Source organism: Macrobrachium rosenbergii, chromosome 53 (assembly GCF_040412425.1).
Source record: "Macrobrachium rosenbergii isolate ZJJX-2024 chromosome 53, ASM4041242v1, whole genome shotgun sequence".
Classification (NCBI taxonomy): Eukaryota; Metazoa; Arthropoda; class Malacostraca; order Decapoda; family Palaemonidae; genus Macrobrachium; species Macrobrachium rosenbergii.
Window position 1 is genome coordinate 12,502,181 of NC_089793.1, and position 25,643 is coordinate 12,527,823.

The 25,643-nt window shown below is 36.2% G+C and overlaps 2 protein-coding genes across 3 annotated transcripts in view; one reads left to right on the plus strand and one right to left on the minus strand.

The window, feature by feature from the left end:
- The window catches only part of l(3)02640 (porphobilinogen deaminase-like protein l(3)02640), a 327,247-nt gene that overhangs the window by 272,786 nt on the left and 28,818 nt on the right, over positions 1 to 25,643 (plus strand). The window lies entirely within an intron of this gene.
- Positions 1 to 25,643, minus strand: part of LOC136834294 (uncharacterized) — a 269,565-nt gene that overhangs the window by 242,604 nt on the left and 1,318 nt on the right. The window lies entirely within an intron of this gene.

The window sequence follows — 25,643 nt, forward strand, 5'->3', positions numbered from 1 at the left end:
TCAGAAAAGTAAATACACGAAAGGATCCAACACTTCATCTGTGGGTATAAAGAGATAGAAAAATAGTCCGATGCTTGACAGGAGAGGGAAGGAGAAATGGTTAAATATTCTGGGACTAAAAGGGAGGAAATGACTATTTTTTCTTCGAAGCGGATTTTGATCTTCTGTCAGATTCTTGACTGAATTTTGTACAGGATTTCTAATCTTGTCATTTCACACATCTTGGTTCCGAGATGAATGTGGTCTGTGAAATAATTAAAAGTGGCGTTGCAGCACTTGCGGTAAAACCAGCGGGGAAACACAGTAGTCCTATATGCTGATAACACGCATACATTTGCGTGTTTATGCGCAGTTAATGTAGCCTATACAGACTTGTAGAAACAGAACAAGCATGTTTATTGCGAGTACTTGGTGCTCAATAACCAAACCAAATGTTTTTCTCAACAGGTTAATAATTGGATATAACTTAGCATGTAGAGTCCGTACTGAAGGTGATGTTTTACAGTTTTACTCTTGAGGAACTTAACAAGGTGCTTTCTGTATTCTGTGTGACTTTGTAAGCGTTTGTAAAGATGTTGTGTGTAATCATTTCTGTTGAAAGAATGTAATTAGTTTTGTAGAGATTTTTCACACGAGAGGAAAACAAAATACAATAAGAGACAGCCAACTGGTGTCCATTTTGTCTTGTTTTCATGATCTGCCGCGATAACTGGTAACTAAGCTGCTGGCAGTAGACCTACAACGGCCTTAAGAATGAAAAGGGTTCCTCGCGAGCAGGCCTCCCTTACGTCATAAACTATCGGTAGCAATCTATGGTGACTATTATGGCGTAGGGCTATTGTCTGGACGCCCCGGCCGAATCAGTCACGAATGAGTTTGCGTTCAGGATGAGAGTGAAGTAGAAAAGCTCCCCCGGATATCGTGAATAAGGTACTGAATGTTGGAGTGCGTCTACAGTAGTAAGAGGCGCGGCATTTTCATGGCAGATTGTAAGATTGATTTCTAAGTTTCGATTTTTTCATTATATGAGAGCCATGCAGTGCACAGTAGGCATTGCCTAAGGTTCTTTGCAGCGTCAATTCGGCCCCCAGCTGCAACCCCTTTCATTTCTTTTACTGTACCTCCGTTCATATTATCTTTCTTCCATCTTACTTTTCACCCTCTCCTAGCAGTTGTTTCAACTTTATTTTCAGCGCCGAATGACCTCATAGGTTCCAACGCTTGACCTTTGGCCTAAATTTTATATTCCAGTTTCCGATTATGTGAGAGCCTCTCATGCTAGACCCAGCCTCCAGAATTTGGCCATACTGAAAATATTATGCTTATAAAGGGAACTACTTGCTAAGTCCCTTTTTCATTTGTAGGCCGACCTTTATAGAATTTCAGTCTGTGATGGTGGAAACGCTCTTTACGAAATTCGTCGTGTATGCTTCTTTATTTAATTGTCGCGGAGGTCACGACGCTAAATGCCACGTAATCACTACATTATCATCATTCGTCAGTTCCGATCCTAAAAGACTGTATATTATACCACTGCGAATGCCATGAAACCTGGTGAAATAGCAGACAGCATGCGTCACTTTGGCAGAGCAGACATATAAATTTTCCCTTGTAACTCAGGATGTCACTGAATTTTTAAATAGTACAGAAGGGAGGCGTGTAAAGAACCTACAGTGTTAGTTTCAATAAAATAAAAGAGATTTCCCCTAAATTCAAAAACTACGGACGACTGCATAACGCGCGAATAGTTTACTTTCTGGAAGAGTAACGAAATTGAATTAGTTTAATTGAATACAGTGCTTACAATATGTCTACGTTGATCTTACTGCTGGATAGTCATCTCCTTTAGAGAAATACACATCTAAGAGACACTGTACCCTGGTTTCTTCGTTCCTGGTTGATGAGCAAACGACGAATATGACGCCACACGACAATATCTATGCTGTAAACGTAACACAAATCACTTTCATTGAATGAAACATTGAATAAATTATTGGGAAATATAAATATGATGCTACGTATTACAAGAACCAATACGGAGCCGAAAGACACGATTGTATTTAGCGCTTTCGTTCGTCTGATCGTCTGAATCGTACGGTGAAGATAAGTTTTTAACACGTATAAAAGTCTTAGGTGCTGTTATGATTTCTTACATCCTATTGATTCTTACAGCGAATTTTTACTCTCTAGGAAACTGATACTTGTAAGCAAGGCCAAGAGAAAGAGAAGGTCTGCTCACTTCCCCCGAAATCCCCCATGTAGGCGGAGCTTTGTCTACCCCCTTATTGCGTCAGCGGGTGAATTGTCGTAATGAGCAGGTACCTCTAAGATACGTCATCGCTTACGTAGTACCCCAGGTGGGTGGCGACTCAACCCAATTGGGTAGACCTTGTCTCTCTTGACCTTGCTTGTAAGCAGTTCCACTCAGCCTCTTAAGACACGGTGCTTGTTGCTACAGTCGGTGAATACAATAGTTGTACAAATGTAATTAAAAATAAGGCTATACGGTGAGCTTTGGAGAAACAGTGCGGTTCGCATTTTGAAAAGGGGAATCGTACAGATTCTCGAAACCTCTCTGTATAGCTTTATTTTTAAATATATTTGTACAGTTACAGTACAGTACAGCTACTGTGGATTTGTTTCTCCATTGTAAAACTCATGCCGCTATGAGTATTTTTTAAAAGTTATCATTATTAAAGTGATATCGGGTCGATAGTCCATTCGCTCAGTTATTGGCGTATTTATTGCTGAAGAGTCTTCAGTTGAGAAAAATATGTGGAAATTTAAGCGGGTATTTGGTTCAGATACACTGTCAAGCGGTAACGCTGGTAGCTACGGATATTAGAAGAATTTATTGCGCTTCACTTTTTATTACATTTCCACAGCAGTTGTTACAGATATTTTTTCTGTTATTTGGATTAATTTTTTTGCTTGTTTGTTTTCAGCAATTCGGTTTTATGAGATTGTGCTCTTATCGTTCTGAAGATGTGTGTTCGCGGTTTGAATGACGAGGCAATTTTATGTTTAAATTTAAACGTAATGTTAATTTGCTTTTTGTATTATGAATTTGATCTTCAGTTATACACACACACACACACACACACACATACACACACACATATATATATATATATATATATATATATATATATATATATATATATATATATATATATATATATATATATATATATATGTAATGTCTTTTCCTCTGAGAGTTGATTTTACATGTTACCCTTCCTGATTGTCAGCTAGAATTTTAAATGAGGTACTAAGCCCATGCCATTCCCCATCTCCAGTTGCGACTTACTACGTAGAGACGACTGACAACCAGGTACCTAATTCATTGCTTTTTTTTTTCTTTTGCATAGTTATAATGGGGTTGCAACTGAACCTGCGCATGTCGCTCTGTCTTTGCCATGGATTGGAACCCGGGTTTCTCTTAAGGTCTCTTATTTGTATTAAGAGAAGAAACCGCTTCCACGGGGCTAATTAAGAGTTTCCCTTAGAGCGACAATCGACAATCGAAAGACCAAAGTCATTAAGTCGTTTGTTAATTAATATGCATTAACTTTTAAAACTTCGAACTGAATATGAGTGATTAAGTAATGCCGCTCATTAGGAACCTGAAGGTATGTTCAGGAACTCTCGCGAGCGGACGTGAAACTGTTTTTCGCCTAAGCAAATCGGCGATCCAAATATTTCGGACGATTTGTCATTAAGTAGACTAACTTTGGGAGTTTGCTTAGTGTCTAATCAGACATTTTGAGGAAGCCATTCGCCAAAAGAAAGTATTATTGCCCTATAACTAAGTGGCCTTTAATTAACACGTGATATGAGTTCCAATAACTCGAAAGGTCAGGATATTAACCCGAGGACGTCCTTGGGAACTCCTTGACCGGAGGAACTTGCTGCTGGTGCAACTTGGCCTCTTCCACGTCGGTCCACGTTGATTTAATTATTCGCCGGCTTTCACTGGAAGCCAGCCGACGGCTTGCAAGGTTGAAGATGCATGAATTTTCATTAAATTTTTCTCACTCTCTCAAGGAGTACACATCCTCCTATAGCATTATGAATTAGGACCCGGAAACTCGGACGCGGGCCGGGTCAGGTCAGGTCAGGTCAGGTCATGGATATATGAAACCGCTTTTTCTGATCGTTTCCCCGCTCTTTTCTCTTCTTTTCTTTTTTATTTACTTATTTCTCTTATTGTTTAGGAAAACGTTTACTATTGTTATTTGTATTATGTTTCGCTTGTCGCTTTTATCGTTATGAGCGCTGTTATACATATTGACTGTACTTAGGGACCAGTTTCAGTCCAAAATCAACGATGCCAAAAATTGTCTTTTCTGAGTGAGTTGTTAACTGAAGTGTATCACCACAAGTTACACCCACACCGTGAGCTCAGTGTTCGATGACGTTATCATTCCTAATTTCTACAGGGAAACAATAAAACAGAAAAATCCAGTTCATTCTATTTTTTTTTCTTTCTTTCTGCTCGTCTCTGAGGCTTATAATGATAATGAAAATAATGATTAATACTATCCAGCTGAAAGAAGGCAGACATTCATTATATTATATTTAAGTGCATCGAATGTGATGGCTGTGATCATTTAATGTGCATTATAAGCAGACGACCTGGCCCGGAAATAGATGGTAACTTAATTCTCCTCTTTTGAAATTTGAACCGCTGTCCCGCAATTTACTAGGAATGTGAACTGATGACATATGGTTTACTAGGAATTTGAGCCGCTGACTTGTGATTTACTAGGAATTTGAACTGCTGACCAGTGATTTACTTGCGGTTTGAACCGCTGACCTGTGATTTATTAAGAATTTGAACCACTGACCTGTGATTTAGAATTTAACTGCTGACCTGTGATGTATTAGGAATTTGAACTTATGACCTATGATTTACTGGGAATTTGAACTGATGACCTATGATTTACCAGCAGTTTGAACTGCTGACCTGTAATTTACTAGGAATTTGAACTGATGACCTCTGATTTACTAGGAATTTGAACTGATGACCTATGATTTACTAGGAATTTGAACTGATGACTTGTGATTTACTAGCAGTTTGAACCGCTGACCTGTGATTTACTAGGAGTTTGAACTACTGACCTGTGATTTACTAGCAATTTGAAATGCTGACCTGTGATTTATTAAGAATTTGAACCGCTGACCTGTGATTTATAAGGACTTTGAACTACTGACCTGTCGTTTACTAGAAATTTGGACTGCTGACCTGTGATTTAGTAGGAATTTGAACCGCTGACCTGTGATTTACTAGGCAAACACTACTTCCAATCAGCCACAGAGGGCCGAGTGGATATGATGTTAGCCTGGTAAATCGCAGTTCAGCGGTTCAGATCCCGAAAAAGACAGTTTGTGCTACCATTATTTGAAGTCGCAAAATTGCCTCTTCAGTTGGGTGGCAAGCGCTAATTACGGTTTAGACAGCTTTATCAGCTAAGATGGCGGACGTTACCGTATGCCCCTGACTACTTTCACTACTCCTGGCATGTTTGAGAACATATTAGGCAACTTTTTTCCGCAACGTCAGCAGACAATACGTTTTCACGCTTCGCTGTTCATTTGCTATGTTAGCAAACGCTTATATATAATGTTTAAGATTACTGTTTTCGTCTATAATGGTTTTGCTGAATAGAATCGCAGTTGCAATGAGAGCGATATTGCGGCTAAATCTCAGTTAATTATTACCACTAAAAACACCGTGTTGTGATAGTTATAATTGTTGTTATTGGTATTACATATCTGAAACGTTTTTGTACGACGTGAATCTGATAGAAACGTTTAGTTCATATTACCATCATCATCATGCAAATTAACTACGTAAAAGAGTAAGAGAACATAGAATTTTAATGTTGTTTGATTCTAATTTTGAGACGTTTTGTCAGCTTTTCTTCCCTTTTACAGAAAATGCACCGTAAGAAAAATAAATGGAATATGTATATGTATATGTATATGTATATATGTACATACTGCCACACCTACATATGCTTTGTAAATATACTCTTGTAACATATCATCTGTCCATATTTTACCAGTGAACAGGGGCACAGAAGGAAGTGCTCGAAATACATGGTTGCATCGTTCAAATAGTGGTTTATGGGCCTTTTTATCTTCATGTGTTCATGTGTGTGTATATACATACAGTATATGTATATGTATATATATATATATATATATATATATATATATATATATATATATATATATATATATATATATATATAGTCAAGTGTTGACAATACTTATTTTAAACTTCTTGGTACTGGTGTCATTCAACAACCAAATTCAATCATTATCAGCGATCAATTGTACGTATTTTTCATTATTCTACCTAAGTCAGTAGGTTCAGTAACTAATTATGTTCATTATGCATCCGGTATTGTATTAGCCTCTGTAATTGATGATATTTAATAGATACTGGTAATTATATTTCACCCTCCGACACATTGGTAATTGGCTGTTGAAATATACATACATATTATACATACATATATATATATATATATATATATATATATATATATATATATATATATATATATGTGTGTGTGTGTGTGCATATGTGTGTAATATATATATATATATATATATATATATATATATATATATATATATATATATATATATATGTATGTATGTATGTATGTATGTATATATTTATATAAATATATGTATATATATATATATATATATATATATATATATAATATATGTGTGTATATATATATATATATATATATATATATATATATATATATATATATATATATATACTCAGCCCTGGAAGCAGTGTGTCTGAAACTGTTAATAGCAATTTCATCGAGCATCTGATACAAATTACTTATTATGCCCCTGCTGAGTTCAAGGAACAAACGGTACTCTGTGAAATTAATTAAGAATAATGGAGCTTCAAAAACATATCCAGTAGAAAGTTTTAATTATGAAAACCCGGTCGCTCTAATTTAGACTTAGACCGACGATCGCCTCTGAACACTGCGTTGTTAGACGTTAATTGTCTTCTCTCTCTCTCTGTTTTTTTTTCTTTTTTTATTGAAGACAATTCTGTTACTTCGTTAAGTCAAGCCTTGGCAGAAGAGTGTTATGAACAGTAAAGGTCCTACGTATAAAAAAAAAAAGTATATATTGAGTTTTCGTTATCGGTACAACCTGTATGCTTAGCAGAAGCCGAATTGTCTTAAACATTACTCCTACAGAGCATTTCAATTAGCGAATTACGCAAAGACAAACATCGTTAAAAAAAAAGGCGAATTGTCTTTAATCAATTATTATTTCCACAGAGCATTCTAATCTGCGAATTACGTTTAAGACAAATAACTAAAAAAAAAAAAAAACCCTTGATAAGAGCCATCCTCACTGCGATGACACGAGAACACGATGCCTTAATGGTAAATATCACCTATTAAAATACCATTCTGAATTCCTCCTCCTCCCCACCCCCGCGGAAAGAGAGGGAAAGCGGGGAAAGAAACTTTGTGAGGGGTACTAATTGTAGCCTTTAATTCCTTTGGGGGATCTGAAACAACTCCGGGACGTTAAAGAAAGACGACATTATGAGGTTAGAAACTTTTAGCGCTGAGAGATGCGGAAGAATGAAGAAAATTAGGAGGAAGGAATAGTATAATTACAGAGACAAGAGGAAGATTAGAATGAGTGATAATGCAATTAAAGAGCCGGGAAGTGACGGCGGAGGAAAGCATGGATGGGAGGCAACGTGGGAACGTTGGAGAAGCGCAGGGAGAAAAGAAAAAAGGATGTAGGTAACTGCAGACAAGGAAGAAGGGAAGAAGAAAAAAGGTAAAGGCTACGACGAGAATCGCACGAAGATGGAATTCCATTTGAGAGATAAGGGAGGCCAGAGCGGAGGAGGAACGGCGCACGAATATAATCGTGCGACTTTTTGCCGCCGTCCATCCGCTCTGCAGGAAAAGAGAGTGTGTGTGTTTGTGTGTGTGTGTGGACGAATTTCTTCCCTCGTTCTTGCGGCCACTAAATAAAGACTCGCGTTCGTAAGCAAACCGCCAAACGGTAATTATAGGGAACTGCAATTAGACCTAGCGGTTGATGCTTAACTTTCCCTCGGAGATACGTATTTCATAGCAGCCAACTCCGCCCACTGGACCCCAATTACGCCCCCAGCGAATTTTGGCATGCATACAGAAATATGTAGAGGTGGGCAATTTTTGCAGCCTTTCTTTATATATATATATATATATATATATATATATATATATATATATATATATATATATATATATATATATATATATATATATATATACATCTTTCATCGAGCGCTCCATTTACACCTGCACTAGAGACTGTTAATAGATAAAGAGTAGACTAACGATTATATTGAACTGAAAAAAAAAACGCATTACATATAAATTAACCATTGAGCATCACATATACACCCATGGAGTGTCAAATTATCATGTATGTTTTACCCATATTGTTTGCTGTGACTATATTAGTTGAGTAGGGTAGAATATTTTAAATGATAGCTGTGAAACTGAACAAAAAAAATAAAGTATTCCTCTTAGAAACGATTATATCTGAGGTTTATTTACAGGTCAAAACTGACTCTTATGACAGAAACCTAACATAATTACGTTCGCATTTTCATTCTTATCCATACCCAGCTTGATCCATCGACCTGTTAGCCATGACTTGGCTAGATTAAACTTCAAAGTGGCCTCTCCCTCACTAGCTAACCGCTTGGCTAGACCTCGGGCCGCTACCCGTTCGTCGCTTTCTCTAGATGCTTAGAAGTTTTCCTCTCCCTAATTTGGTGATAATGATCAAATTCTGAGTTTTTGAGTTCGTGGATGGAACATGTTTTCAGACTATAAATGATATCAAATTTATTGGGATGAAATTAATCAGACTATTAATCATTTTATGTATTATGTATGTATATATATATATATATATATATATATATATATATATATATATATATATATATATATATATATATATATATATATATATATATAAACACAAGAGAGAGAGAGAGAGAGAAGGAATGCGTGTGTGAACTTTTGCCTTAATTTGTCCAGTATGTTTCGGCACTGAAGATTGCGGGGAGCTTCGTCTATCAATCAATCCGTATGCCGTATCAGAAGCACAAAATCCTAGTTTATCGAATTTAGTGACATTCCTATTCAAGTTGTTAACAATACCGAAGGTGGAGGTTTTTATACTGCTTGTTAGTTTCCAGTAAAAGAAAACTATTGAGATGACTTTGTCCGTCCGCAATTTTTTCTTTCTGCCCTCAGATCTTAAAAACTACTGAGGCTAGAGGGCTGCAAATTAGTATGTTGATCATCCACCCTCCAATCATCAAACATACCAAATTGCAGCCCTCTGGCCTACGTAGTTTTTATTTTATTCAAGGTTAAAGTTAGCCATAATCGTTCCTCTGGCAACGATATAGGATAAGTCACCACTGAGCCTTGGTTAGTTTCATGGGCCGCGGCTCGTACAGCATTATACCGATACCACCAAAAGATAGATCTATTTTCGGTGGCCTTGATTATTCGCTATAGCGGCTGTACAGAAAACTTGATTGCGCCGAAGAAGCTTCGGCGCATTTATTACTTGTTTATAATATATCCGTAATCAAGTTCTTAGATAAATTGATCACATTTTGCTTGCTAGATTTCAGACGGTGGTCCGGCGATTAATTAATAAAATGCTCGTGCGGTGAAGTTTTTTTAATAAATCCGTAAATTTCTAGAAGTCAGCGGATGAAGTTAGGTTTTAATTGATAAATGATATGGAAAAATTGCGTATCCCGAGTAAACTAGAAACGAAATTTTAAAAAAATTACCTAGTAAAGCAACAAAATTTTGAAATGCCGTTTCTAGAGAAAATTGTTTTATTGGTGTCTTTGAAAACTTTGCCTGGTTGAATTTTAAATCGCAGTTTTGGAGATTTTATTGAACATATTGCAGTATAGTTTCCGCAATATGTAATGAAACTAATATCTACAGTATTTGACAAATGCATAATCCTTTCCAATGATCATCAAAAAATCGCCGAGATTTTTTCGGGATCTTGGTTCAGTTTGACACTGTTGCCCATTTGGCGTTAGTGACTCTGGGAATTGTAACGCCAGATAACTTTCATCCAGTCAGTCGTGCTGTGGGGAATTACTGTATTGCTCTGTAATCCATGGCAGCCGTATTTAGTTACAGGTAGCTAAGTATACCTTAGTTTTACCAGACCACTGAGCTGATTAACAGCTCTCCTAGGGCTGGCCCGAAGGATTAGACTTATTTTTACGTGGCTAAGAACCAACTGGTTACTTATGAACGGGACCTACAGCTTATTGTGGAATCCGAACCACATTATAGCGAGAAATGAATTTCTATCACCAGAAATAAATTCCTCTAACTCTTCATCAGCCGGCCGCGGGAATTGAACTACGGCCCATCGAGTGACAGTCTGAAGCTCAACCGAGTCGGCCAACAAAGGGCTGTTACAGTTAGCAAAATTGCCTTGCAAAATTAATAACAATTTAACTTCAGTAACACCATTTTTTTTTTTTTTTACGAATTATCCATTATTGTAAATATTTAAATCCACATCCTGTTTCGGAGCGTCATGCTCCCTCTTCAGTGTGGAGACACTCAAGCGGGAGCATGACGCTCCGAAACTGTATGTGGATTATTTATCCAAAAATATTTTTCCTCCATTTTGTTAGTTTTGCTGAAGTTTCAAAGGTCGGCAGTGATCTGTTATCGACAAGCTCGTTGATAAACTGAAAATTTTGGTATAAATTTAATAAGAACTTTAATTATTTACCAGTTTTGGGTCCAATGACAGGAGGATATATGCTGACTTATTTATTTGTACGTATTTATAAATGTTGTAAAACCAGTTTTAGTAACCATCAATCAATCAATCAATCGTATTTGCACGGCACTGAATAACCGCCATCCTGTTAAAATCCTTGGAACTACATTTAAGCCATTAAGATGTAAGCCACCTGCAACCCGTTTTATAAGCAACATTTTTAACAAATCATGTTAATTGTTCCACTTGTATTCTCTTCTAGAATTATTTAAGCTTTGAAAAATATATCCTCCCAGCAATTCGAATGTCAGAATTTTCTATTTTTTTTTATTTCAAAACATGAGGCAACGGTTGCATGTACTTTATGTTTTCAATTTTATGATAATACTGAATGTTTGATATGTACTGTGCTACAAAAACATCTTTTTTGAACGATAAGTTGCACATTTGTATTTTTATAGATACGTATATATATACATATACATAAGGAAATTTCAAAATAACGTGGTATATATGGAAAAAAATTAATTTGAAAGCTTTGTATTTCATATATGTATGTATGTATGTATATATATATATATATATATATATATATATATATATATATATATATATATATATATATATATATATATTATATATATATATTTATTATGTGTGTATGTAATTATGTGTATGTGTTTGTGTGTGAAATTCACCTTTTCCCATTGAATGCTTGGTTATAGAGGGTAGTACCCTTCCGATAGATAGTATTCAGGGTCTAGGGTGCTACCCCCCCATACCGTCCCATAGGCGCTCAGGGAGCAGGTGTGACGACGCCCAGTGGGTTCTGCATTACTTGGCGGTTATGCATTCAAGTCCTCACCAGACAGCCATGTTGATTGGACCTTCAGTGTTATAGCGAATGTCATATGAGCACACGTATGTACCTTACGGTGTAAGGGACTCTTAGTTCATATAAATACACATACATCTGTAATGAAACCATCAAAAACATGAAAGTTTGGATTGTCGCCAAGATGGAAGTTAGGGGCCATGTTTCATTATACTTATTTTTTCTTTGAAGGGAGGGGGGCGACGGGGCGGGGCGAGAGAGAGAGAGAGAGGAGGGGGGAACAAAATGGCTGACATCCAGCAATCGCTAAGATTTCCAGATTTGCAGGTTTCCTCATGGATGATGATCTTGTCAAGTACTTCCCAGCTCATTTAATATACTGTAGCTGGAAGATATGTAGGAAGTGATTAAATTATCTTCTGTAATGAAGCTTCAGGAAAGGGGAGACGCTTCCAGTCCACTGTCGCTGAATAAGGTGATCAGAAGAAAGTTGATGAAATCTCGGCGAATGGAATTTTCACCTTACCTTTCACTTTTACCTGATATTTTGTGGGTTGATCTCCCATCTCCCAGGAGACAGAGCTATCACTTCCATCGGGGTTAGTCATAACCTTTTTTCTAGTGGTTTCCAACTTCTGTTAGAATATATATATATATATATATATATATATATATATATATTCTATATATATATATATATATATATATATATATATATATATGTATTATGTGTTTACATAGTATACATAAATATATAACTATATATTGAATCTATATATACATGTGTATGTGTGTGTGTGGCGTGTATGTCTGTGCATGTATATATGAAATAATAAATTAGTTGGACTTACAAATGATCAAGGCGTGTGTAAAAATGAAAAACTTTCCAGCAAATGGAAGAAAACCTTTCAGATTACACCGGAAAATGGACCACTGAGAACGCTGACACGAGATCCAAAGGTTAGACTTTCGCTAAAACCACAAACGCAAAGAAGGCCAGAATAAATCTACTTAATATATATATAAAAAAAACGTTAATTGCTAACCGCGAACAGTGATTAAATTAGACAGTTGATGAAAGTTGCTAACCAACATGGAATCCGAGCTATTTTTAGAAGAGAGGCGAGGTATTCAAGCCGGTAAATGTGGGATAGTGAGGGCTGTTAAAGCGCAGACGAGAATAGTGATACAAAGAGAGGGGGAAATATCCTATAGGAGAGCGAGAGGACAATCCTATGACCCAGGTCCGAAAATGATTTGCATTGGTGATTGATAAAGAACTTCTCTCAATTTTAGGATCATTGGTTTTAGATGTTATGGATATATATATACCCTGTATATATATATATAATATATATAAATATATATATATATATATATATATATATATATATGTATGTATGTATATGTATATATATATATATATATATATATATATATATATATTTAGGAAGAGAGAGAGAGGGGGTCCTCAAGGTGAAAGATGGTGATATGTACTCTATATAGTCTATATACTATATATATATATATATATATATATATATATATATATATATATATATATATATATATATATATATATATATATATATATATATATATATATAATATAAAAAATGTGCGTGCGTATAGTTATATAATTAAAATAAAACCGGTTCTGTTGTAGTGAACATGCGAAGATATTAAACGTGACAGTGTTATTACAATGTCTGAACGAATCCTCATAACTAAAGAATATTCGTGTATTTAGAAGGTGATAATATTGTTATCCAGAGACTGAAGGAAACAGTTATGGAATGCGGTAGAACCTCACTTCCCGACTAAGTGCGGGGACAATTATTTCCAAGGGGACAGCTAACTGCCTATCCCCAAACTCCACATTATCTTGGGAGGCATCTATACACTCTGTCTAAGGGGGGCATTGTTTGTTTAAATCTTTCCCTGGCTCACTGTAAGCCTAACTTTTCATACAGGCGCCATATACCTTCAGCAGGCTGTGCAGGATAAGTATTGTATAATATGTATGTTACGTATTTATAAATACGTATATGTATATATATATATATATGCACATATATAGACCTATATATGTGAATTTTATATATATATATATATATATATATATATATATATATATATATATATATATATATGTATATGTGTGTATATGTATATATATATACTTTTAGGCTATAGTTTTTTTTCTCTAAAACAATTTTCATTGAAAGCAATTGTTTGTGGCATTGATGCCAAAAAGCAATTGCTTTCAATGAAAATAATTATATATATAAATACAGTATATAATTCACACACAATTTTTTTATATATATATATATATATATATATATATATATATATATATATATATATATATATATATATATATATGCATCCACATCTTCCCTCAAAACGAAATCTACCAACAGGTAAAATCTGGCGGCGTGTATGTCGACGACGGGGCCAATATTTAAGGGTAAATGAGTTATAATCCCGTACGCTGATTGGCCAGCGGCTTCTAGGTCCACATCATCATCAGCGTGTCCCGTATTAGGCTTTTGTGCACCTGACAAAACCTGTGATCCCTGCCCTCGCCCCTGTGGACACACCAATTCCGGTCCCCCGCATTTCTTTTTCGTGTCTCATTTCGGCCGCCGCCCGCTGCTGCTGCTGCTGCTGCTGCTGGGATGATTAGTATCGGCTGAGTTTTATGATAATGCTTTCGGTATTTCCCTCTGGCTTTGGGAATGAGCGGTAATTACTTGGGCAATCGTTCGCCGTCGCTCTGACGAGGTTACGTGTCAGGGGCTTTGCTGGGCTGTTGATGGGATCGAAAGGTTTCGTCGCTTGTCGAAAATATTATTAGTACGGTGCTAAGGTATAGAAAACTCCAATTTTACGGTAAAGATAACAGAAGTATAAAATCTCTCTCTCTCTCTCTCTCTCTCTCTCTCTCTCTCTCTCTCTCTCTCTCTCTCTCTCTCTCTCTCTCTCTCAGAAAACATAGCATTTTGATAATGGAGAAATTTACCTAAAATTTATAACGCAAAAGATGATTATAGCTCAGAGATTGTCTTAGATACATCATTTGTTACAAATGCATGTATATCAATTACCTTTTTCTGGGGAAACGCATTCAAACTCTATAATTCACCGGACCGCTTCTCCTTCTGTCAATTCCGAAGAAATAATGAATTGCTACATACAAGCGTTAGTATGAATGCCCACTGTATATACACCCTGTGAACCAAAATTACAGGACCCTGGTCCCTAACGTACAAAAAGAAAGGCAAATGCGCCGGTGGCAATCTTAGAAAAATCCTTTTGTTGTAGAATATATGCATATCCCACGAGAAGATCAGTTCCCGAATTCCATTTTGTACGTTTGCAAGTTACATCCCGGGAGAAATTAGAAAACTCCTCGGGAGCATATGACACCAGCCATACTGTAGTGCAGCATGTTTTTTTTTTTTTTTTTTTAAGATATTAATGCTTTTTTAAGGCTGCGATGTACAAAGTTATGGCGATGGATTATAACCGATTCGTAAGTGGGATTTAGCGGTCAAGAATTGTTGTACGTAATATTGATTGTCGCTACCTTTTCCTTTGGGATTTCTTTTTTTTTACATCTCTTGAACTCCGTATTATATTCATGTTCGTTACCTTACGTTCGAGTTCATTTTATCGTAACTTGGGCTGAATTAGATATTTCGTAAGCAAGGTTAACCAGCTTTTCGGAAAGGCAAGACAGAGAAACGTCATAGGATTGAAAATTATGGTAATTTATAAATTGTACCTTTGTAGAGAGAGAGAGAGAGAGAGAGAGAGAGAGAGAGAGAGAGAGAGAGAGAGAGAGAGAGAGTTAGTTAACCACCTCAGGCATTTTCGGGAGAGGAATGATTCACCCACGACGAATATTTCGCCCCGTTACTTCTAGGAGAATTACCCGAGTCCTCTTTCGCGAAAAAAAAAAAAAAACCACTTGAGAAACAGATCCTGAGGGATAAACATTAGTTTACAAGCTCCGTTCTTTACGACTGATGGAAGCGAGTTGAACTACGCGGGACGACGGGTAGAACTCACCTCTCCGCAGGGCTGGGCACTTTCTTCATACCGGAACAGTTTCTGAATCGTACCGAGATATGTGTGTTGGACCCGTGCGGTTGTCTCGAACGGTTCCATAAAATTGCATGTTTGTGGATTCGGAACGACCGACCCCTCCCCTCCCCTCCCCTCCCCTCTCCGGATGAAAATTTACCGACTCTGTTCTTGCTGTGGGGGACCGATTATCACTAAAAACAACGGAGAAGAAGCACGTCTATATGTTTTGGATATTTCCCCCAGTAAACAACTGCGGCCAGAATGTGAAGAACTTGCGGGTACATAAAAATGATTTAACAAAACAATGAAGCAGTTTGATAGACGAGAAAGGTATTAATTAGTAAATGAGGAATTAAGTCATCTAAATAAATAATGAATACCCCTCACCTCAATTAGCAACATTCTTTTATCCCGCTGTACGATAACAAAAAAATTGTCGAGTCGAAATCACCAAAGTTAAGAACGCGTTAGGCTACGTCAGAGAGTCAATTACGAAATTAGAATTAGTCCTAAGATAGTAATGACACGCAAACTCCTTTATGACTGAGGCATTTCCTCCTCGGCAATTGCATATTAGGCAAACTTGTTCCTTTGGCATAAGAAAGAGGTCATCATAACACGAAATTGGTCTGCTTGACCGTCATTAGCGGAAAATGTATTTTGCGAGTCGAGGTCACGGGTTGTTATTTTGCGAAGGGGTTCTGACTCACATGACTTTATTATTATTATTATTATTATTATTATTATTATTATTATTATTATTATCATTAAAGTGAGGAAATTCTCTAACCCCGGATACGGTGTTTAGGGTCTGGGTCAATTCCGAAAGCTTTTTGACTTACATGGCAATTTACTATCATCGTTATTATAATTCTCACTAGAAAATTATTATTATTTTTTTATTATTCAAAAAGGGTCGTATCCTCTTATCAGGGGTAGCTTCAGAGATGAAAATACCCCCACTCATTCCATAACAGGTAAATTATGAATGAACCCCCTTCCTGGGCTAACCCCAAAACCTCCGGACCACTTTATGTACACCTGCACTGAAACCTCATTAGCAGCAAAACCTCATAACTTACATCTATGATTCTGCGCCTTTAGACTTCGTCTTGTGCGCACACTCTCGCGCTGCCAGAGTTCATGAATGAGTTTTTCGTCTTTTAATATTCCTGCGCTTTATCGAACTAAATCTTCAATCAAGACCGACGAATTATACGCTCATTTCGTCAACCTGTTCTCTCCTATTCTCACTACAGGACCAAACAATCACAAAACACTTCTCTAGTTCTTATCTTTGTAAATTTTTTAGTATATCTTGGTTTATTAGCCTTTTCTTTCGTAATTATCATGTTAACATGGTTTTAGAGAGTGCGTAGTTGTGAAAAAAATACTTTTTGTTTTCAAGACACCCCCCAAAAAAAATCTCTTACAGGCTACGGCGAATGATCCCGGGATTAGATAAGCAAATTCTTTTCATGAACCAAACAGATTTGTAGTTAACGCTTTTGTGACGAAAACTACAAAAAAACTACTCCACTTAGGCTAGCAAAGAGGCAACGCTGATCTTTATGAAAAGTTGACAGTTTGCTTGAACTAAAGTACTTATAACGACGTTTTTCGTGGATGAAATAAAATTCCGTCTTTGAATCGTTATCCATATAAAATTTAGTTTTAGACATCATGTCTCCCTTTTCCACGGACTGTCGTTAAACACCTGTGCATGTAGTCAGGTGGAAGCGGAGCAGGTCGTTACTGCAAATTAAAGATTCTCAGAATCGGGGCTCGCTAGACGATAGGCAAGCTGAGAGTTTGTCAGTTGTCGTGCCCTAAGGATTCACTCTAATCAGACTTAGAAAATAGCCTCTCCTACTCATAGGACTTTCCAGATTTCCTATCAGTTTGTTCTTTGACTGACCAGTCGATCTTCCTCCTTGTTATTTTCTTTTAGACTAATGGGACGTTTCCATTCTATTTACATGGCCAAACAACCGCAGGCTGGCCAGTCTTAACATATTTAAAATAGGTCAACCTCTCCTCTGCTATTGCTCTTCACTCCACCGAATCGTGACATACGCAAGCAAGGTCATTGCGGCTGCTTGAGTTGGCCACAAGTCTGTGATGTAAGCATCCAGGAATCGGGGCGTAAGTCGGGATAAGTCCACAATATATTTTACCTTTCAAGAAGTGGATATTGCTGGAGAAGGCTGTTATTTAATTCGTTAATTGTATTAGTAATCTCCAGTTCAGCGTCATTGACGGTACCAAACATCACCCTTAGATAAATTGCCTCAGTGATATAGGACCTGAGCTCCCCTGGTAATGTTCGCATCTGTACATGTTATTGTGAGAAACAAAACTACTTATTTCTTATCTAATTTTCCCGTTGTTAGATGTCAATATATCATTCCACACTTCCAGATCCCTTTCACATTCCTCTTTCGTTCTTCTTGTTGCGTGATCATCAGCTTATAGCATGTCAGCGGTTCCCTCTATGTCTAGGGGAAGTTGTGGGGGGAGGGGGGTGAGCTTTTTGTATACTTTTATCCAGTAATAACATTGATGACGGTGACAGAGCGCTGCCTTGTCTACACCCGATCTAAACCTCAAATCAATCCTTTTCAAAGCAAGCTTGTAATGTATTACAATTAATATATTAATACATTTATAGGTTTTATAGACAGCACTCTTTGGTTCCTCGGAAATTTCATAAGAGTCTTTCATTGCATCCGTTTTTTTATGAAAGCACAGTCAAATATTTTTCCAGGATAAAAAGGGCCGTTTAATTTTAGGTAGTGTTCGAGCTTCCCACCCTGATCCGAATTTAATTCCAGGTTTGGTGTAATAGAAGGTTTATGGGTTAGATTATCCTTATAATGACTGCAGTAAAGGAATGCAGTCCAACTTCCACGTTAATCGTAGGGCTCTTATAAGCTGAAAGAAGGATACCCTCAATACTGTGTGGCACGCTGGATTATATAATACTATTACGAACCAAATTTCAAGAATTCTGAATTTGTGTCTACCTTATACAGTTAAGTCTATCAGCCCTCTGATTTAATTCTTTAACACGCCTTATAAAAGTACTATTATTATACGTCAGTATATCGCAAATGATTAAGATAAAGGATGTCGGAAAATCTTTGCTTTCTATCATGTATCAGTTATTGTGAAAAACCATAGAACAAGATTCATGTTACCTCTCCTTTCAGCTTATTACTTTTTCTGTTTTTGGTTTCAGGGTGAATAACTTTTACATAAAGTAAACAATTTTATATTATAGTGTTTCCGCTTTGATTACTGCAATATCATGTACTTGCGACTTCATAAATTTTGCATAAATTTTATATTTTGTTTACTTTCTTACGCTTATATTTTATGTTCTCTTTGCCCCAACGATTAGTTTTATTTCACAAAGAAGGGAGATTTCAGGTCGTGACCTTGCTTTTGGGGAGGTTTTGCTAAATGCTCTTAGAGTAGAAGTAGGAATTGACCGATAGACCTGAGAAGTCTTAAAAGCTCTTTTATCTGGCGAAAGGAAGCCTACATTTTTCTTCTGCCTTAGTTCCGGAAGGCTATTGAATCGTAATTCCCTTAACTTTGCCTGAGAGAGCGCACAACAAGTTGCGAATCGCTACGGAGAAAAGGAATGATGCAGAGCGGAAGTAAAAAATAATTTAAAAAAGATTGACCGACTGAATTTGTCATTCTTTATTAGCAAAGCACATTGAACTGAGATGCCCGGAAGTTTGATCACAGCTGACCTACCAGTGTTAAGTCATTACAGGTAATTTAAGAGTATTCTATGCCTTCCTATATAGTTTGCGGTGTAATATTCGGTAATTCGTTTTTGCCATTGGCCAAAGGTTTTCTTTTTTTACATTTCTGATCTCTGGAATAGGGGCTCCGTATCGACATAGTCTCATGAAGTGTATATTAATGTTTGTGCATATAGGAATATAAATGGAAAATTAATAATTGGTAGTTGGTAATATTGCAATAGAGTTTTCTGTGAAAAGTTACATACGTACCATACTTTATACTCCATAAACTCGTATTTGCTCTGAAATTGAGCTAGAAATCAATTTTGACCTCAACATATTGGAGAACTATCTCATTATCTGTCGCAGAGAAACAGTGCACTTGAACCAATATTATGAAGATAAAAATAAATATTATGACAATAAATATTGCAGACTTTTTCCATACGCATTATGTCTTTCCTGATTTACAGGGATCGGGCACTCATATCATTACAGGCCTCTGGTAATTGAAGAGGGGGTATAAAGATTTAATTTTATTCGCTATGTAAAATGCGTTTTTTTTTTTTTTTTACATAGCGAATGAGAATAGATTTTTATACCCCAGGGTCCCTCTTTAATTACCAGAGGCCTGTATTGATAGGAGCACCCGATCCCTGTAAATCAAGAAAGACATAATGTCTATGGTAAAAGTCTGCAATATTTATCTTTATATTTTGTTGAGAGGGCTGCGTACCGGAAAGAGACGAGATGAACCACATTATACGAGGTGCTGTGAAAAGCGAGGATAACAATTCACTGGATTCAATGCAAGCTTAAATCACAGTGTAGAGGCAAGATTTTATGCCCAATTGTGAATCATCTTTGTCGTCTTTAAAAATATCCTTTCAGTGATGGATTTATAAATCCGGTAAATTCACTTTATGATCAGATTTTCATACTAAATTTGACAGAAGTGGCTGATTTGTGTCCATTATAAAAACGAATTGCTGATTTTTCCTTAAGCAGATAACAGAAATGCCTGAATTTAGTATCAAGTTTTGCGGAAATGACTGATTTTGCTACATATTTTCCCTACTAATTTCGCAGGCTAAGCTGATTTTAATGTCGACTTAACAGAACGATTTTTGCCCTTGGTAAACAAATATTTATGATTCTGGCGCGTCACTTGTAGAAAGTTTTTTACTGGAAGTGAATATTCAAATATCACATATCAAGAATAGAATCGTAATTAGCCGGAGGTTGTGTGTTACAATACTTACAAAACAAGTTGTTTTTCAATGTAGACACTTATTCTAGTACCCTATCTTGAATGAGTCACAGCCCTATTGCATAGTAGTCCACAAAATTTGTATTTAATGCATTTACGCTCTTCAGAGCTTAGAGGCCTGTTTATCGAACACGCTGATTTCAAGGTCGCTTTCAGTAGGAAGATCGCTTGTTTTCTTTAATGGATTCATCGCCTCATTCGTTTCCCTCAAAGATTAAAACCCGTTTCATGTAAAGCTCTTATTCTGGGCTCTGTTTCCCAATGATTTTCAAGTGCTAGATCAACATTTCCTAATTCCATGGAGGGATTAATTATGGTTTCTCATTTCTGAGAAGTCTGAAAGTGATTATACGGGCCTGGAGATTGAAATGAAATGCGTCCCTCCTCAAAATTTATTGCTTAAAATTTCCGAAAGTCTTGCTCTCTTATCCTCGTTCCAGGAGGTTACAGTCATGTATTGCGATGAGAAATGACCAACTAATGTCTAGAGGTGATTCGTACTGTTCCCTCTTCGGCGTATGAGAGGCTGGTCCCGCAGCCAGACCCAAGCTATTTGAAACAAAACCTGCGAAAAGGTATCGAATCGGGAGGGGATAAATCTAGACTCGTACTGCAAAAATGACCAGAAAACGATTGTATTTTTGATACAGGCTCTTGTGCCATATTCCCATAGGTCAAGAGAGGTAATTTCTTGCACAAACATTTCTGTGGAAGTAGGCGAATGATGCACATCATTTTAAGGGAGGTACTGACACAGGTATTCCATTTCATAGACAAAGCTAATTTGGCAAGGCGCTGTTCTCTGTATCTGTAGTATCAGAAGAGTGGAGGTTTATTATATGAAAGGGACTGATGCAAAGAGTGTCTTAGAGATTTACTGTCTGCATCCCCTTAGGGATTGAATTAGTAGCTTATTTCAAAACAATATGTAAAAAAAAAGTCATGAGGATTCTCGAAAAAATTATAACTTTTATAGGAAGTCCTGATCATCGAAATCCTTTCCTGGAGACAGTATGTTTATATATGTATATATATATATATATATATATATATATATATATATATATATATATATATATATATATATATATTCATTTGTATATATATACATTTTATATGCATACATGTATATGTATATAACATACTATATACATATATACACCTTTTCCACAATATAAGAAACTAGTGTCATGGAAGATTGATTCCAATGTTTTAGTCCTTAAAGATCATGAGAGTATACTTAAGAAAACATTGATCACGGTAACACACGGTTATGAGACGTAATACCAGTTTATCACAGGTTCTAGAGTTTTGCATCTTGGATATGAAAAAGATATATTTTGCACATACTTGAGTCAAGGTGAATGGGATTAAAATGTGCTTTTAGCTCCGTGGCGGTAAATAGGCCCTTCTTATCTCAACATTTATCAGGCAATACATTTTCTCGTTTGAATCAAGCGTAATAAATATATATATATATATATATATATATATATATATATATATATATATATATATATATATATATATATATATATATATATATAAACGTTTAGCTAACATATATTACTACAGCTTTCTCTTTGTAGGTAATAAGTCAATTTTACGAAAGACATCAATTCTTGCAACACATTCTTGAAAATAAAAAGAAAACTTTTCAGAATTGTTGATAATAACAGGGTGTTTGATAATAACTCCATGTTCTCCTCGGTATCCAATAAATGTGACCTGGTCTCTCGAGAGCTTATATGTGCACTCACCTAAGAATAAGCTAAAAACATCATTCTCCCTGAGAAAACGAGTCCAGCGCGAAGAAAATTATTTTCAAGGAAATACTGACGCTATGACATTATTCCAAAAAGCTAAAAAAAAATATTTAGGAGACAGGTTCCAGGGCCTCTTTTCAGCAATTAAGAAGCCCCTTTTTACAACAATGGTCTTTCAAGTAATGCTTTCTTAACAGCTTAGATGCCTGTTTTAGCGTCTGAACTGACCCCAGTAATTGTTCCCAAGAGGTAAAATATAAAAAAAAATAATAATACAACTTTTCACCTATTTTAGTTCCGCACTGCAAGAGGAATGGATTCCTTTGAAGTAAAACTATTCCCCAAGAGTTAAAGAAAAAATAATAAAACGATTCTCCACACTTATCCTAAATCCTCACAACTGGAAGGATAGAATCCTCAGTTGGAGAAGGAAGGATTCCTGTATCGACTCCCAAAATTTAATTAATACCTGGTTGGTTAGATCCCTGTACCCTATATCCAAGATGGCAAATCTTATTAAACGCATTTCGTTCGTCCATAAGTCATTTCCGGGTGATTTCGATATAATTAAATGAATTCTTACCGTAAATTGGGTGATTTTTACACGACCACTGCTGGCTTTGAAACTGGTTTGAATAGTTTCATTGCTATTAGTATTATTTATCTCTATACATTGAAACATTTGTTTCACCAGTGTATTTCAAGTCCTTAGCCGTACAAAAGTATAATTTTGTAATAATTAGGCGATGTTTTAAATTCTGTTCTTGAGACGTAAAGATTAATGGCTATAGAGACCTTGTCTGTGTCAATAATGTTATGCACGGGAACTAACAATTTCAGTGCTCGCATTTATTAAAGTGAGTAGTATATTTTTTAGATAATTATTAAGCATCAATTATTTTTTCGGTGCGGGACATTCTTCTCTTTTGGGAGTAGTTTACCCGTCCAGTAGCAGGGAGTTATAAACATCGCTAATTTCAGACTCTGCTTCATTCGTTTAAAGTTAGGAAAATAGTATTTTGTTTGCAATTCGTAGCATCTGAAATATCAACGACAGCGTCCTTTTTTTCCCCGGATGATTCGGACCATTTCAAAAGAACCATTAAATTTCCCGGTCCGGTCTCTGAATATGGAAACAATTCACAGAGGAGAAATTAATCAGGGTAATCGTGTGTCCCGTATTCGAAGCCAGGAAGCGCATTTTCGAGAATGTTTTATGCTGTCAGCTCCTCGTTGTTCAAGTTCAGAAACTTATTTCGCGTGAAGTATTGGCGCTAATATTCTGCTTTGAGGACCCGGCACATATTTCACCAGAAATTTTATCTTGCTTCTCTGCCCCACGTGCCATTTGAATTTTAGCTGCGAAAGAGTTTTAAAACGCTTCTTAAAATAGATTTTCGAAAAGCTGTTTTGGGGATACGTCTGAAAAATCGGTAGATTACAGATGGTGATTTTTAGCGATGCATTCCAAACGAGACGATAATTACTTTAGCGATAAAGCTCAGCAGGAACAGAAATATCTAGCGACAGAAATCTAAGACAGAGTAATTTACAGCGGTAGATTCCAGCACAGAAATTATTGATGTCTAATAATACTTTTAAATAGAAGAAGAGGCCTTGCGATGACACATTCTAGTCGTCTGTGTTTGGGAAATACTTCCTTAAAGAACAATCTGTACGAATATACATTCCGGAAAAGATATTAAAGGAGAATACCAGACCTAAAGACATAAAATATTTCAACAATGCTTTCCATGAGGTGTAATTTAGTAAAAATCTATTCCTAAATTTAATCCAGTTACCGCGCCCCAGCTGGAACATTCATCACAATTATTTTTTTTTTTTTTTCTGGGGACGCCTCTTCAAGAGCAATATTGTGTGAGGATCTGTGAACGTCAGAACATGCGGTGACCATGAAATGCAGCATACTTTATTGTTATAAATACATAATACTGGTTAATTTTGATTTTTGAACATTTGAACGTACAGCAAGAATAATATATAACACACTTAATTTAAAAGTTAGTAAAATTAAATCCCCCACCCCAAAAAAATAATAAAAAATATGTCGGTAAAAATATAGCATCCAAAGATAAAAATTCTTTTCAGCATACACGTTACAAAGGTGAAGCAGTTGATGTGCTTATAGAACGATGGAAGGCAGCCTTTTGAAGAATTTAAAGTACACATCCCTGCCTTATATGTTCTGTAAAAGAAAGGTTATTCCAAACATCTGTTAGACTTGAGGGCAAAAAGTCATCTCCTCCCCCAACCCCTCCCCTGAGCTATTACCTGTGGATCCTTATTCTACAAAACGTGGAAAAAAAGCCCTCTTATTTTTTGCAGCCAGCCCTATTTTTTTTTTTCTTATTTTGTAGATTGATTTTTTACCTGTTGATTTTTATTTTCCAAAAGGAAAACCTTCCTAACTCTCTCTCTCTCTCTCTGATCTCTCTCTCTCTCTCTCTCTCTCTCTCTCTCTCTCTCTCTCTCTCTCTCTGAACTTTTATCACATATAAGACGATTAAAAAGCCAAAGGTTTTCAACCAAAAGGCAAGGTTTATTATTATCATAATTTTTTTTTTATTAATTTGGTGTCTTACATTTATTTTTCTTCCATCAGACCGTCCCAAGAAAGTAGATTTAATTGAGAAATTTCCCTCTTTGTTGAAAAGACTGCAGTGTTGTCTTTTAATCAGTTTTCTTCTCGCAAAAGAAAACAAGCTAATTACTTCATTGCATATGTTAAAGAGGTACAGGGCCTCTCTCGTTTTAGAGAAAATGAGCTTCAAACAGAATATCTCTCTCTCTCTCTCTCTCTCTCTCTCTCTCTCTCTCTCTCTCTCTCTCTCTCCCCATAACCAGGAGGATATTTGATCCACCATTGCTATTCATCTTGTCTTTTTTCAGTCCCTTCATTTTCGACGCTACATTAGTTCAATATTAATGATATTTAGGCTACCAAAAAAAAGTATAATTAAAATACCAGATAGTAAGATCAACGACAAAATATTACTAACACAAATTTTGTGTATGCACTCATACACACACCCACA